Source organism: Melozone crissalis, unplaced genomic scaffold (genome assembly GCF_028551555.1).
Source record: "Melozone crissalis strain CALT ecotype California unplaced genomic scaffold, PUWL_Pcris_2 ptg000007l_1, whole genome shotgun sequence".
NCBI classification, from domain to species: Eukaryota; Metazoa; Chordata; class Aves; order Passeriformes; family Passerellidae; genus Melozone; species Melozone crissalis.
Genome location: NW_026535785.1, coordinates 16814449 through 16826963, shown reverse-complemented (window position 1 = coordinate 16826963; position 12515 = coordinate 16814449).

The window sequence follows — 12515 nt, the reverse complement described above, 5'->3', positions numbered from 1 at the left end:
CAGATGTGACAAAACCAGAAAGTACAACTTGAGTCAATCTTTACCTTCAAACGAAATTCAGGACTCTCTGGCAGAAACCAAGGTTCTGCAAGTTTAGGAGTCCCTCGCAGAGCAATGTTTTGCGTGTTGTCGCTCACAGACAGCACTGTTCCGCGAACAACTCCGCTGGCAGTGGCCGAGTGCCGCAGGCTGAGCGCACCGGGTGCGAATGAGCATCAGGGCGGCTGCGGGCGCTGAGGCCGCGGCGCCGTCACAGACGCTGAGGGCCCGGGCGCGGTTACCGGGCAACCGCGGCACCGAGCCTGGGGCCGGGCCGGGCCGCGCTGCTGTGCGCAGGACATTGGCACTTTGGCTGCTGACTTGACTTTAGTGCTTTCTGCAGAGTCTTTCTGTATTTATGAAAGTTTAAAATGTGGTGATAAAGACACCTTTGGCAGGTCTATACCCTGCTCTTTGTATAGCACTCGGATGCTACCCTGGCTGGAGCCCCAGCAGGGGCTGAGGGAGCTGGGAAGGGGCTCAGCCTGGAGCAAAGGAGGCTCAGGGGGCCCTTGTGGCTCTGCACAACTCCCTGCCAGGAGGGGACAGCCGGAGGGTCGGGCTGTGCTCCCAGGAACAGGGACAGGAGCAGAGGGAACGGCCTCAGGCTGGGCTCAGGGTGGGCACCAGCAGGGATTTGCCCATGGAAAGGCTGCTCAGGCCTTGGCAGGGGCTGCCCAGGGAGCTTTGGAGTGCCCATCCCTGCAGGTGGCCCAGGAAGGGCTGGAGGTGGCACTCAGGGCTCTGGGCTGGGGACAAGGTGGGCATCGGGCACAGCTGGGACTCCATGGTCTCAGGGAGCTTTCCCAACCTTGATGATTCTATGATTCTATGATTCTATGAAGGAATGATTCAAAACAGATTTTAACTCTAAATCTATCATACACAAAAATTACAAAGGTCAAAATTCACCTAAAAGAAATTTAAGATTATTCTTTAAGATTGAAATAATCATATGTCAAAGTTGCATACAACATTGTTACATACAATATTGTAAAGCCATATAAAATAAAAGCCTTGTTACCCTTGTAAAATTATGGCTCGGGCCTGCTGCTTCAGCTAAGTACAGCTAACAGCTAGCCTGACAAGTTCCTGTGAGAAAGGAATTTGCACCTGTGAGAAGAAAGACTTCTACCCACATCTTCTATCCAGGAGACGTTAATGGGAGGAAAGGTTTTCACTAAGATGTACTTTAGCAACTACTAACCAATGAACCGAACTGCAGTAAATTACCAACCAATTAAAATGAAAGACAATGCCTTTAGAAAACCATATAAATGCGAGCTGTGAAGAATAAAGATGGGCTGTTGTGCATGAAGACAGCGACGTGTAAAGACAGCATTACATGAACCACCCTTGGGTTTAACATCATCAGTGAAAAGTTAAACTGGACCTCTCTATTAGGAAAGGATTATTCGTTCAAATTTTCTTGTCCTTGAAGAGAATACAAAAGTCTTTATAGATATATTACTGCTTATGTAAATACAAACACCTTCATGTTAACATGTAGAGATACATTCCGATTAACATTATTGACAGACCAATGGAAGAGGAAAAATAATCAGATTTTATAGGCTGACTTCTTCCCTCTAATACCTGGCCATTCTGGCTGAGATGCCAGACTTATGACCACACTGCTTAATTCTTTTTCAGTTAAAAAGGAAGCAGAGTTGTGACAAAAGCTGTGCCTCCAATGATGCCTGGCCTTGTACGCATCTAGTAAAAAAGATATTTCTATGTTTTTGAAGTTTCTCAAAAGGCAGATCTTTGCCTTGGAAATGCAACTCTCAGTCAGTGACTTTGTTGGCAGAAGATGAAATAAAATGCAGCTTGTGCCTTTTCTGTGTTTATCTTTTGTGTGCTGGTTTTAGAGTTTGTTTCATATTGCTGCTTTTCCCCTGCTCTTTCCCCCGTAGGTGTTTTGGGGGAGCAGAGGTGCAGCGGCCCCGGGGGGGCTGTGGTGGCCAAGCCAGGCGAGCCCAGGGCAGGCTGGATTCACGGCCACAGGGCCCTGCTGGGATCCATGGATAATGAGAGGATTGGCCCTCACAATTAAGGGATGACTGTTGTGTGAATATTAAGAGAAGCTTTATTGATGTGTAGTTATGTCATTGTAGTTTAAATGTCCTCTCTTCTCCCCATAGTTTCCCTTTTTGCAGTGCTTTCCCTCTTCCCTGTGAGCACCATAGACCCCTGCTCTGGCGCAGAGCTGCTTGATTACTTCTGCTTGATGGAGCCTTACCTACTGTGTTTGTGTGCCTTGAAAACGTTTTCTAAAGTTTATTTCGTTTTCTGACTAAATTCTGATTGTTTTATATAGTTTTACAGTTACTGGAGAGATTGAAAAGTAGTAAATGCAACGCCTTCTTACCTATCGAATTTTAACATGGTCTGATATTTTTAACAAGAATGCTAACAAATTTGCCATATAAAATGATGCCAGATACAGTCACAAAAAGCTGTTGGGTTGTTCAGCAATATGCTAAATTGCACATTATATTTATTTTTCAGTAACCCTGCACTTTAAAAAGTCTTACTGAATTTCTGTTTCCATGGAATTTGGAGTTCCCATGAGTTTTTCTCATAACTGATTTACTTAGAATTCTAATATGCTTGTTACAACTTTAATCCCTCCAGTACACCATCATGCTGTTTTTTCATTTATGGATTATTCACGTTTTAGTTGTCTTTTTGTATTAATAACCTTAGACTATGTTACATCACATCATATCTGTAACTTTTAAGGATGTTGATTTTAATTCTGTTAAAAGAAGGCCCAATATTGTAATGCTCAGTTACATACTGTTAAATTGTATAAGGCTAAGATTTATAAAGTTAATTTTGGTCGACTTTATTTCTGTTAAGTTTCAGTATTCCTAAGTTTGAACCACGTTCTATTCCAGTTTTTTATGGTTCCAGTTATGTTCAATATTAATAGTAATTAACTTTGAGTTCTCTTGAGTGTGCTTTTTGTTCTACTAAGGTGATAATAAAATTATGTTTATTAATTTGAAATCCTTCTAGGGTGGAGTTTTATTAAGTTCATCTTGTTAAGCTCTATCACTGTCCAAATTTATTTATATCCGGTTTGAGTGTTATTTAATCTGAGGTATCATCAATTTTACTAGTGAGCTGTTCACTGTTTTCCTTTGATACATTTTTGCTGTCATAACTACATAAATGTTTGTATTACTGTTTTTATAGCCAGCTTTTCATATGCTTTACCATCTTTTGGTGTAATTATCTACAAGATGTGTCATTTCAGGATCCTCCTTTTGTTCTCTAGCTGCTTATGTATCTTATGCTTATGGACTTCCTCATAGTTCTCAAGTAACTGGATTTTAAAACAATAGTTTTTTATTTCCATTTCCCTAAGAGACATTGGACATTATTCTTTTCTTTTCTCATGCTGTGGAGCCCTGTGTAAATGACTTGATAGAATTTGCTAAGTTTTGTTGATTGTAATTGGTCTTTTATGTATCTTATCCCATATCTAATAGATAACCAGTGATAACCTTCATGAGATAATAGCCTCAAAAGAATGTGCTGTTTCAACATCAGAACATAGAAGCCTTTTTTAAATGAACGGAAAGTGGGAGATGTCATAGACAGAAGAATTATAAAAGAAAGGCCTTATGAAATCAGGCCTTGTTCTCGTTATAGGTAAAATTTAAGTTAAATTAGGGTACAGTTCAATTATATTGTATTAATTATGTTATATTAATTGTATTATGTTAAGAGGGGGGGCTTGTTGGAATGTTCTAGAAGGGTCCAGGGTTTGGTGCAAGGGTGGTCTGGCGGGGCAAAGTGAGGGACTGGATGAAAGATCTGACCAATCATTTGAAGCCCTGCAGAAACAATTGGTCCAGAATGAACGGCGTTAAAGCTCAGTGCGAAGCCTGGAAATGGACCAATCATCATGCATATCCAAAATGGACCGATCCTGGACTCGAAGGGGGCTGTAAATGGGGGAAGTTTGGTTGGGTTGGGGTTCTTCTTCTTTTTGGATACTTGTTTGGTGGGGAGAACCCAGTGCACTTGGGGTTAGCAGACTGTTGTTTTCGGCTTGCTGTGTGGGTACCTGGGCTTATCCTGGGCACTCCATTCCTTGTAGCTATTTTAATAAACAAGAACCTCTTTCTCCAGAGAAAGTTTGGCCTTTCATCTCTTCTAAGTGCAGCTAAGCAGTTACAAGTTCCCATATGAAGCTATTTTGAGAATGAGAGTTTGTTAACAATCTATTCTGAGGGTGAAAAACAAATGCACCTGCAACAACAAGGGATTTGTCTCATGAGAATCAGTGAAGAGAACAGTTAAACAATACAACAGAGAGATTTGATGTACAATTAAAATATATTTTATTAATCAATAGAGTAATAAAAAAGAAATCTATTAACTAATTAAAGTTGCACACAAAGTCTGAAACTGTATAAACTAAGTAGAGTGAATAAAGAATGGTCTTTCCCTGCGTGAAGAAACTGAGTCCCCAGAAGTGGTAACCTCCCTGTCAACACAGATGATACCCAGTCATTGTGGAACATCATCATCTGACTGCCCCCTCTGCAACTGTGCACCTCCAGCTGAGACGATTAAAGATTCCTTTGGTCTCTACATTTTTTGTTCAGGCTTCTTCACCTTCTCCTGAGGCTTATTGGTCTTCTGACCTTTGTTTTGAGCTGCATACTGGGACTTGTTTCTCTTTTGGATAACAGGTGACCGCAGGGTACCCTGAACCCTGTTCCAGTAGGAGAAATTCTGCTGCAATGACTCATACGTCTGAATCCTCAGGAGCAAGTTCTCTATCTCAGCTGTGTCCTCTGAGATTTTGGTTCCCCCCATATTTGGGACTTTGGTTCCCCCCTTCTTTGGGGCTTTGGTTCCCCCCTTCTCTGGGGCTTTGCTTTCACCCTTCTTTGAGGTCTTGGTTTCACCTGTCTTTTGGGCTTTGGGGGGTTCCCCCTTCTCTGGGGCTTTTACTTCCCCCTTCTTTGGAGCTTTGGTTTCCTTCACTGGGATTTTGGATTCCTTCCACTCTGGGGATTTGGGTTCCTTTTCTGGACGTTTGTTTTTCTTCTCTGGGGGTTTGGTTTCCTTCTTTAGGATTTTGCTTTCCTCCTTCTCTGGGATTTTGGTTTCCTTCTTTGGAATTTTGGTTTCCTTCTTCTCTGGTATTTTGGTTTCCTTCTTTTCTGGAGGTTTGTTTTTCTTCTCTGGTATTTTGGTTTCCTTCTTTTCTGGAGGTTTGTTTTTCTTCTCTGGGGCTTTGTTTTCCTTCTCTGGGGCCTTGGTTTCCTTCCCCTCTGGTGATTTGGTTTCCTCCTTCTCTGGGGGTTTGGTTTCCCCCTTCTCTGGTTTTGGAGGTTGGATACCCACAGAGACACCCTTCTTGTCCTCCTTCCGCCTCTCTTCCTCCTTCTGCCTTTCTTCCTCCTTCTGCCTCTCCTCCTCCTCTAAGGCTTTTGCCTCCCGCTGACGCATTTGAATCAGCCGCTTCAGCAAACTTCAGCAAACAAAACAGAAAACATCGCTGAGAGTCACCACCAGAAACTTGAGCTCACCAGTCCTGGCTGCCCTGCACTTCATTCCTTGACCCTGAGGCCAGGCAGAACCACCAGACCATTTCCGTAAATTTTCCTCAACCCACAGAGGCTGGGAACATCCCAAGTGAGGGCATTGGTGGAAGGGGACTTCCAGGACCAGCCAAACCTGAACCATGCCATCATAAGGTCTTGGCTGTGCAAGTTCCCTCTTAAGGCACAGCCAGACCCCTCCAGCCCCTGCCAAAGGCTGATCCACCAGCTCTCTGTGCTGATGCCTGAAAACGCTCTTTGTCTCTTAATTTCCCAGTTTAAAGCAGAGCACAGATGGCTAACATCTGCTTATCTCTCCTACAATTCTTACTCAGCTCACTCAGCACCCCTCAGGGTACAGCCTGCTCCTTAATGACAATAATCCTATCAGTCAGAAAGCAAAGGCTGCAGGAACTCCTCTCCTGCAAGACAGGCTCTTGTCAGCCAGATTTGCTGCTGGAACCCAGCTGTGACCAAGCAAACCAGTGCTGTCTACCATGAAAACCATCTGAAGCAGCCTCATCTGTCTCCTCTCCATGAAATCAAATTCAGCCTGGGCTGAAGGAAGTCCTGATGCACAGCCTTGCTTTAACCAGCCTCCACTCTCAGCTCCACACTTTGCCTATGTGTCCTGAGCTGGGCTGCCTTGCTGGAGCAGAGCTTCTCCTGGGCTTGCCTACTGCTGCAGCTGAAGGGGAGCCTAAAGGACATGAGCTTTCATGTGTGCTGTCCCACCATAAGGAGCACCCTGGCAGATCAGCATTGCAAGGACTTGCAATGCTGTGGCAGGACCAGGACCCAAAGCAAGGTTTGCTCTGTGCCCCACACCTGCCCATACCACAGTCCCACTGTTTTGGTGAAGGGACATGATGAAGAAGGTGCAACTCAACACCATGGACCTAAAGACACCTCTAGAGGCAGTGCCAAGGCAAGCCCAGAGCCCAGCTCCCTGCAGGCAGCATCTAAGGCAGGAGGGCTCACCACTCAAATAGAGAAGAAGATCTTCTGTCTCAACAGAAGAAGGTCCTTCCTCTCTTGGGAGCCAGGGAGCTCAGAGTGGCCATCCCTGTGCTGCTTCTGGCCTTTGCTCTGCAGCACCTCTGAGCTCAGAGTCCTTGGAGCAGGGAAGCCCTCCAGGGATGATAACCCATGGAAGAGCAGTAACCCATGGAAGGCTTACTCACTTTTTCCTCCGTATGTGCTTGCTTCCCAGTATTATTTTATCCATTTCTGCTTTCTTCTTCTCAAGGAGGGCATAATACTCATCCTCATCTCTTTGCAAGATACGTTCTGTGTTCCTCGGCAGAGCTTTTTCCCATTCCAGATCTTTAGCACAAACCAGAGGAGAAACCATGAGTGACTGCAAGCAGAGCTGGGTGCTCTGGGGCAGCTGCAAGGATTCACAGCTTTTCCTGACGCAGCCTATCATCCCAGGAGATATTGGGGAGCTCATATCCCTGCTCCACAATTCAGAAAATCCCCCAAACTATGGCTGAGCAGTAAAGTCCCCATCCCCTCAGATCCCAGGAAAGGAGACTCGGTGAAAGCAAGATGAGATTGTTCTTTTGCTGCTAGGAAGGTGCAAATATAAAAGAGCCAGTGATATTAGGCCTGGTCCTATTGGCTGAGGAACTCATCCAGCCCTAGTCTTTGTGGCTAAGGGACACAAGGAAATATCCTGATTATTTCCCCAGTCTATGGCAGGCAGATAGGAGCTTGCTTTGGCTGCACTCAGGATTGGAAGAGGATGCCACAGCCCTTCAGCCAAGAGTTCCTCCACCAAGCTGGGGAACAGGCAGCTGCTAAAAGCACGGGCTTTCCCTGGAGAGCAAGGTGACAGAGAGTTCAGGGTGTATGGGCTGGAGTCCCTGCTGTGACCACAGGCAAAACAGACACCACCAAACCCTCACTGTTTTTCTGACCTGCTGCTGCCTTGCCCATGGCCTTGGCCTCAGCCTCAGCCCTGGCCTTGAGCTCTGCCTCTTGAGCCTTTGGCCTCCACTGTGCTCCATGATTCTGCAGCACCTCTCGGAACAGTGTCGCAGCTGCAGCACGTGGAGGCAGAAAAAATCTCTTCTGGTACTCAGACCGCAGGATCTGTGTGTGGAGGGAAGAGAAGCCATACACAAGATTCCTTTTCTTGCCTTTCATCACAAAGATTCAACAAACCCATTTTCTGTCTCCTCCCTTCCTCCCAACAACACAAACTATTTAGTTTAGGTCCTCCCACAGCATGTCAGCAGAGCTGGCTTTGCCCTGGGGATTGCCTCCATCCCCATGGCACAAGCCTGGGAATGCTGAATGGAGACCAGACTTCTCACCTTCTCCTTCTCAAGGAGATGCTCATGAAAATCCATTAAGTAAGACTCACTGGGGAAGTTGCATGGGTTCTTCACCACCACTGTGGCCTCCACCCCATCGCTGTCCACCGGCATCCCTCCCATCTTTAGTGCTGGGGGCCTGAACTCCAACCGTGGCTCCAGACCTTGTCCTGAGAGGTGCAGCTTTAAGCGATTGCTGCTCCCACAAATGATAAGCTCCAGCTCATTCTTGTAAGACCTCTGAAAAGAGGAAAGTGCAGAAAACTCATCCATGAAGTCTCAGATGACAGGACCCCAAATACAGCAATGCTTGGTGTTATCAGTCCCTCCAAGGTGAATGGAAACCAGATATTTACTTATGCTAGGGACTAGAGCATCTGTAGTAGTCTGGGTCTGAGTAACTGGGATGAATGCTGGTGTGCACTGTAACTGGGTATCAGATGGATGTACAATGGCCTGTCAGACATTTTCACCTAGTCATGCAGGAGTGCAGTGCTCATGGGAAAGGCCCTCAGGGTTACAGTGTCCAGACACAGTCCTGGCACTGCTGCATCAGGCAAACACCAGCTCCAGGAGAGAGGCAAATGAGCTCTTGCTGGCAAGAAATAAGGGTCATCTTCTCTGCTTAGTGTTTGGCTCTGGTCCAAGCCAGACACAAGATGGTTACATTTCTTGAGCAATTAAAAGATCCCTGGGAGTGTGTGTGGGCACAGAAGCACTTGTGTCCATGCTGGTACACACTGCCATTTTCCAAGACCCAGCAGCCACAGGCAAACCACTTTTGGGAATGCTTTGTCCTTTGAGCTGAATCCCCAGCTGCACAGGAATGTGCAGGCAGGCCAGAGCCCCAGGGACTGCTGGCAGCACCCCACTATAGGTGACTGTCCTGCCGTGCCCAGGAAGGTGGGTGGTGGCTGTTTGGTCTGTCAGTCCTGCAGCAGGATGAGCCATTCCAGGATTATCCTCTGTGAGTGGGCAGCTGCTCTGCACTGAGTGTCACAGCTGCAAATACAGCCAGGCAAGGGGCAGGCTGAGGGGAGTTGGGCACATCCCCCCCATGTGCCAAGAGGCAGCCTCAGAGCCCTGGTGCTCTCTGTGCAAGCTCCCTGTGGGCATTTCAAAGCACATCTCACGGGAGTGCTCTGTGGGGTGAACTGAGCCACGCTGAGTACGGGGTTTGCAGAAAGCTCCCTGTGAAGGCAGAGCTCCTACCACACTCTCTGTACCAGGCCCTCATTTCCAGATAGCCCTGACAGGCCTCCTGGGCTGACACCCGCCAATCTCACCTCCTCCTCAGGTGCAAACTGGATTTGCAGATTCTGCCACCTTCCTGCACAAAGGATTCCATTGGAGGGCGTCACGTGAAAGGGACAGGGCTCATCCACCAGTGCCTGCAGCTTCTGACGTATGGCGGGTGCCATGAATTTGACGTGACTATTCTGGGCACAGAAATCAATAATGTGAGGTCTCCTCGTGTTCTGAGACACTGACACGGTGCTGAGAGCACCCACAGCCAAACCAAGTGTGGCCCCAAAGCCCAGAGCTGGAGGGAAGCCCTGTAGACAGGGCAGGCAGATAGGGAACTAGTGTCCTCAGAGGAGGAGGAGGAATGGGTGAAGATGGCAGCAAAGCAAAGCATCAGCTAATGGAACAGGTTAAGGCAAACCAGCCTTGATCTAGACCCTCAGAAGTTTCCTCAAACACACTGTAGACCCAAGTGCTCAAGCAGCCACAGAGCAGAAAGGGCAAGAGTCACAAAGAAAACCCAACCAAGTTCTGTGTTCAATGTCGCCTGTGCTTTACCCTCAGAGCAGGCTCCTTGGAAGCAATGAACCATTTGCAGGATTCTGGGAACTGGTTGTAGAGTTGGATGGTCTCAACCTGGCAGTCCCCAGCAACGATGTCAGAGAACTGCAATCTGTTCTTGGAGAGGGTGAGTGACAGTTCCAACACAGTGGCACAGATGCGGATGCTGTACATAGGGCCTTTTGTCACCTGGAGAAGGACAGAGAATTCAGCAGAGCAATGTGACAGTGCAGGTGACATCTGCTGCTCTGCCCAGCCTGCTGCCTGCCCCGAGAGCTGTGGTACCTCTATGGGCAGCACCACTTCCACGTCACCATATGGCTTGTGGGCACTTTCAAAGTGCACGTCGAAGTCCACGCTGTTGTTGGGGGGCAGGCAAATCACCTGGTCCAGGCCCACGCTGAAACCTTGAACAGATGAACACAAAGCCGCTGAGATACACACAAAACACAAAATGTGTACAAGCATTTAGGCCTTACAGGTGTCCTGGCTGAGAGGTGTGGCAAAAGCCCCATGCTGTGCTGTGACCTGGACAAAATCTTAAGAGTGCACCTGAACACCCTTCAGACACAGTGAGCCACTGTGTGATGGAAGGGCAGCCTTGCCTCAAGGCCTCTTTTGGAAACCTCTTTTGATCCACCAGAGGATCTCACAGGCTGCTTCCTCAGTAAAGGCTGAATACAGGTGCTGGGAACCTGTGTGAACTCCAAACAAAGCACTTCCAAAATACAGCAGACCCCACTGGTTGGCAAAACAAGCCCACAGAGTGTCCAAAGAAACTTGCTGCTTGTGGGAGCCGAGGGTGGAAGATGCTGAGGTGACCAGGGTGATGGTCACCATTGGCCCCTGCACTGAAGCGTTAGGGCAGTCACAGGCAGGCCAGGTCCCTGGGCATGGCTGGCCAGGAGAGTTCTGCCTCTACAGCTCCCAGCAGGGGCACTGAGAAGAAAAAGCTCAGAAACCTCCCCAGGTTCAGGGGCTTAAGCTAATCTGTCTGAGACACCTCCTTCAAGGGCACAGGAAGTGTCTCCAGCACTGCTTACCTGTGTCCTGCAGGACAGATACATCGACCTGGAAGGACACATGGATCTGCCCAGGATTGGTGATCTTCAGAGAGTGTGACTCAGTGTAACCCTTAAGGACAGGGCCCATGTCCAGGACATACTGGGGCAGCTCAACTCTGCAAGGAATAAGGACAGTCCTTAAACCACAGCCTGGCTACACATCCAAGTGGATGGAGGATACAAATAAAGTGGCTATTTCTCTATTCACTGCTGTCAAAACTCAGCTCAAGCCCATGAAACCTATAGCTTCACCACCTGGCAATAACTCTGTGAAGTCAGGAGGAGTGCAGGTCCTAGGTTTGATCAGCTACTAATGGTACCTGAAAATAAAATTAGTTTAAAATGGACACTGGCCACAGCTCATCTGCCATGAAAAGCCAGTCTAGGTGAGTCCACTGGGCCTCCACTGCTCTCAGTGGAACTGCCTAGCCTGGTGTACAGCCTGAGCCTGAAATTGCTTTGGACTCTAGGAATAAGGTTTGCCTGCACAGGAAATCTTCATTGCTCTGCAACCAGACCACATGAGCTGCTCTGCAGAGCATCTCCTTCCTGAATTGAAGCTCCCGTGCTTGTGCTGCATCATGATGGTGCAAAGGGACAGGCCAAGTCACCTAGATAAGCCCTGCCACCCCACCAGGATCCAAATCATCTGATGTTAGGTTTTAAAGGGTTTGCTGACACGTGCAGTTCCCTTCTCCTTTTGTTCAGTGTCACAGCTGCCCAGCTGTTAGTTGGAAGCAAGACCTCAGCTGGGAGTTGTCTCTTTCAGAGCTAGGCAGCAGGGACAGAATCTATGCTGTCTGGAAGGGCTAGAAGGTCTGCACTGGGTGCCCCAGCTCTAGGGACAGAACCCCACACCTGTGGGGAGCTGAGCAGTGCAAAGCTCAGCGTGGTGCTGGGGAAGGGAGGACACTCCGCTGCTCACATGCAGCGTGTCACAGCCACCAGGACCAGAGCCTTTCTGGAGTCCAGGCTGTTGCCAGCTCTGCAGACACAGGGAGCTCTCAGGAGAAGGGGACATGGCTGGGTGTTCCCACCCAGGGGCACCTGGACATGGGGTGGGCGTCCCTACTCACTTGACAAGACTCTGGCACAGCTCCTTGTCAGGGAACCTGCTCTTCAGGGGATGGGATGTGAGCCTTTGCTGCAGCTCCAAAGCATCCTTCTCTATCAGCATCCTGATCATCTTTATCTGCAGCTGAGTGTCTGACTGAAGAAAGGGAAGACAGTGGCTGGTTAGCAAAGGTCCTTCCCAAAGCCCAGCTTGCACCTGAGAAATGACCCCAGCCCACTCTTGTTGGGAGGGGGTGTGGGGTCCTCCTGTCTGGCTGCTCAGTGCCTGTGACACCTCCTGCTCTCTTAGCCAGGACCTCATCTCCAGGGAAGTAACTCCAGCATCTTTGCCTGCCCAGACACTGTTAGCAAAGCTGATCTGGCCAGGCAGACAGACAAGCCAGGAACCTTCCAGAGCTCCAGATACTTGCCTGCCCCCAGCCTGTACCAAGGCAGCTTGGACAGAAGCTGTCTCGAAAGGGAACTGGCACCAAGCTGGTGCCTCGTGGAGATGAGCACCTCCAGCACAGCCCCAGAGCACAATCTGGCAGCTGCTGTTAAGGTCTGTAAATCTGGCAGGGCAAGGGTTGGGAACAATGAACTCCCCAGCAATGACCTGCATCTCCTTCAAAGCACCATCAACTCCATCCCTGGAGCATGGC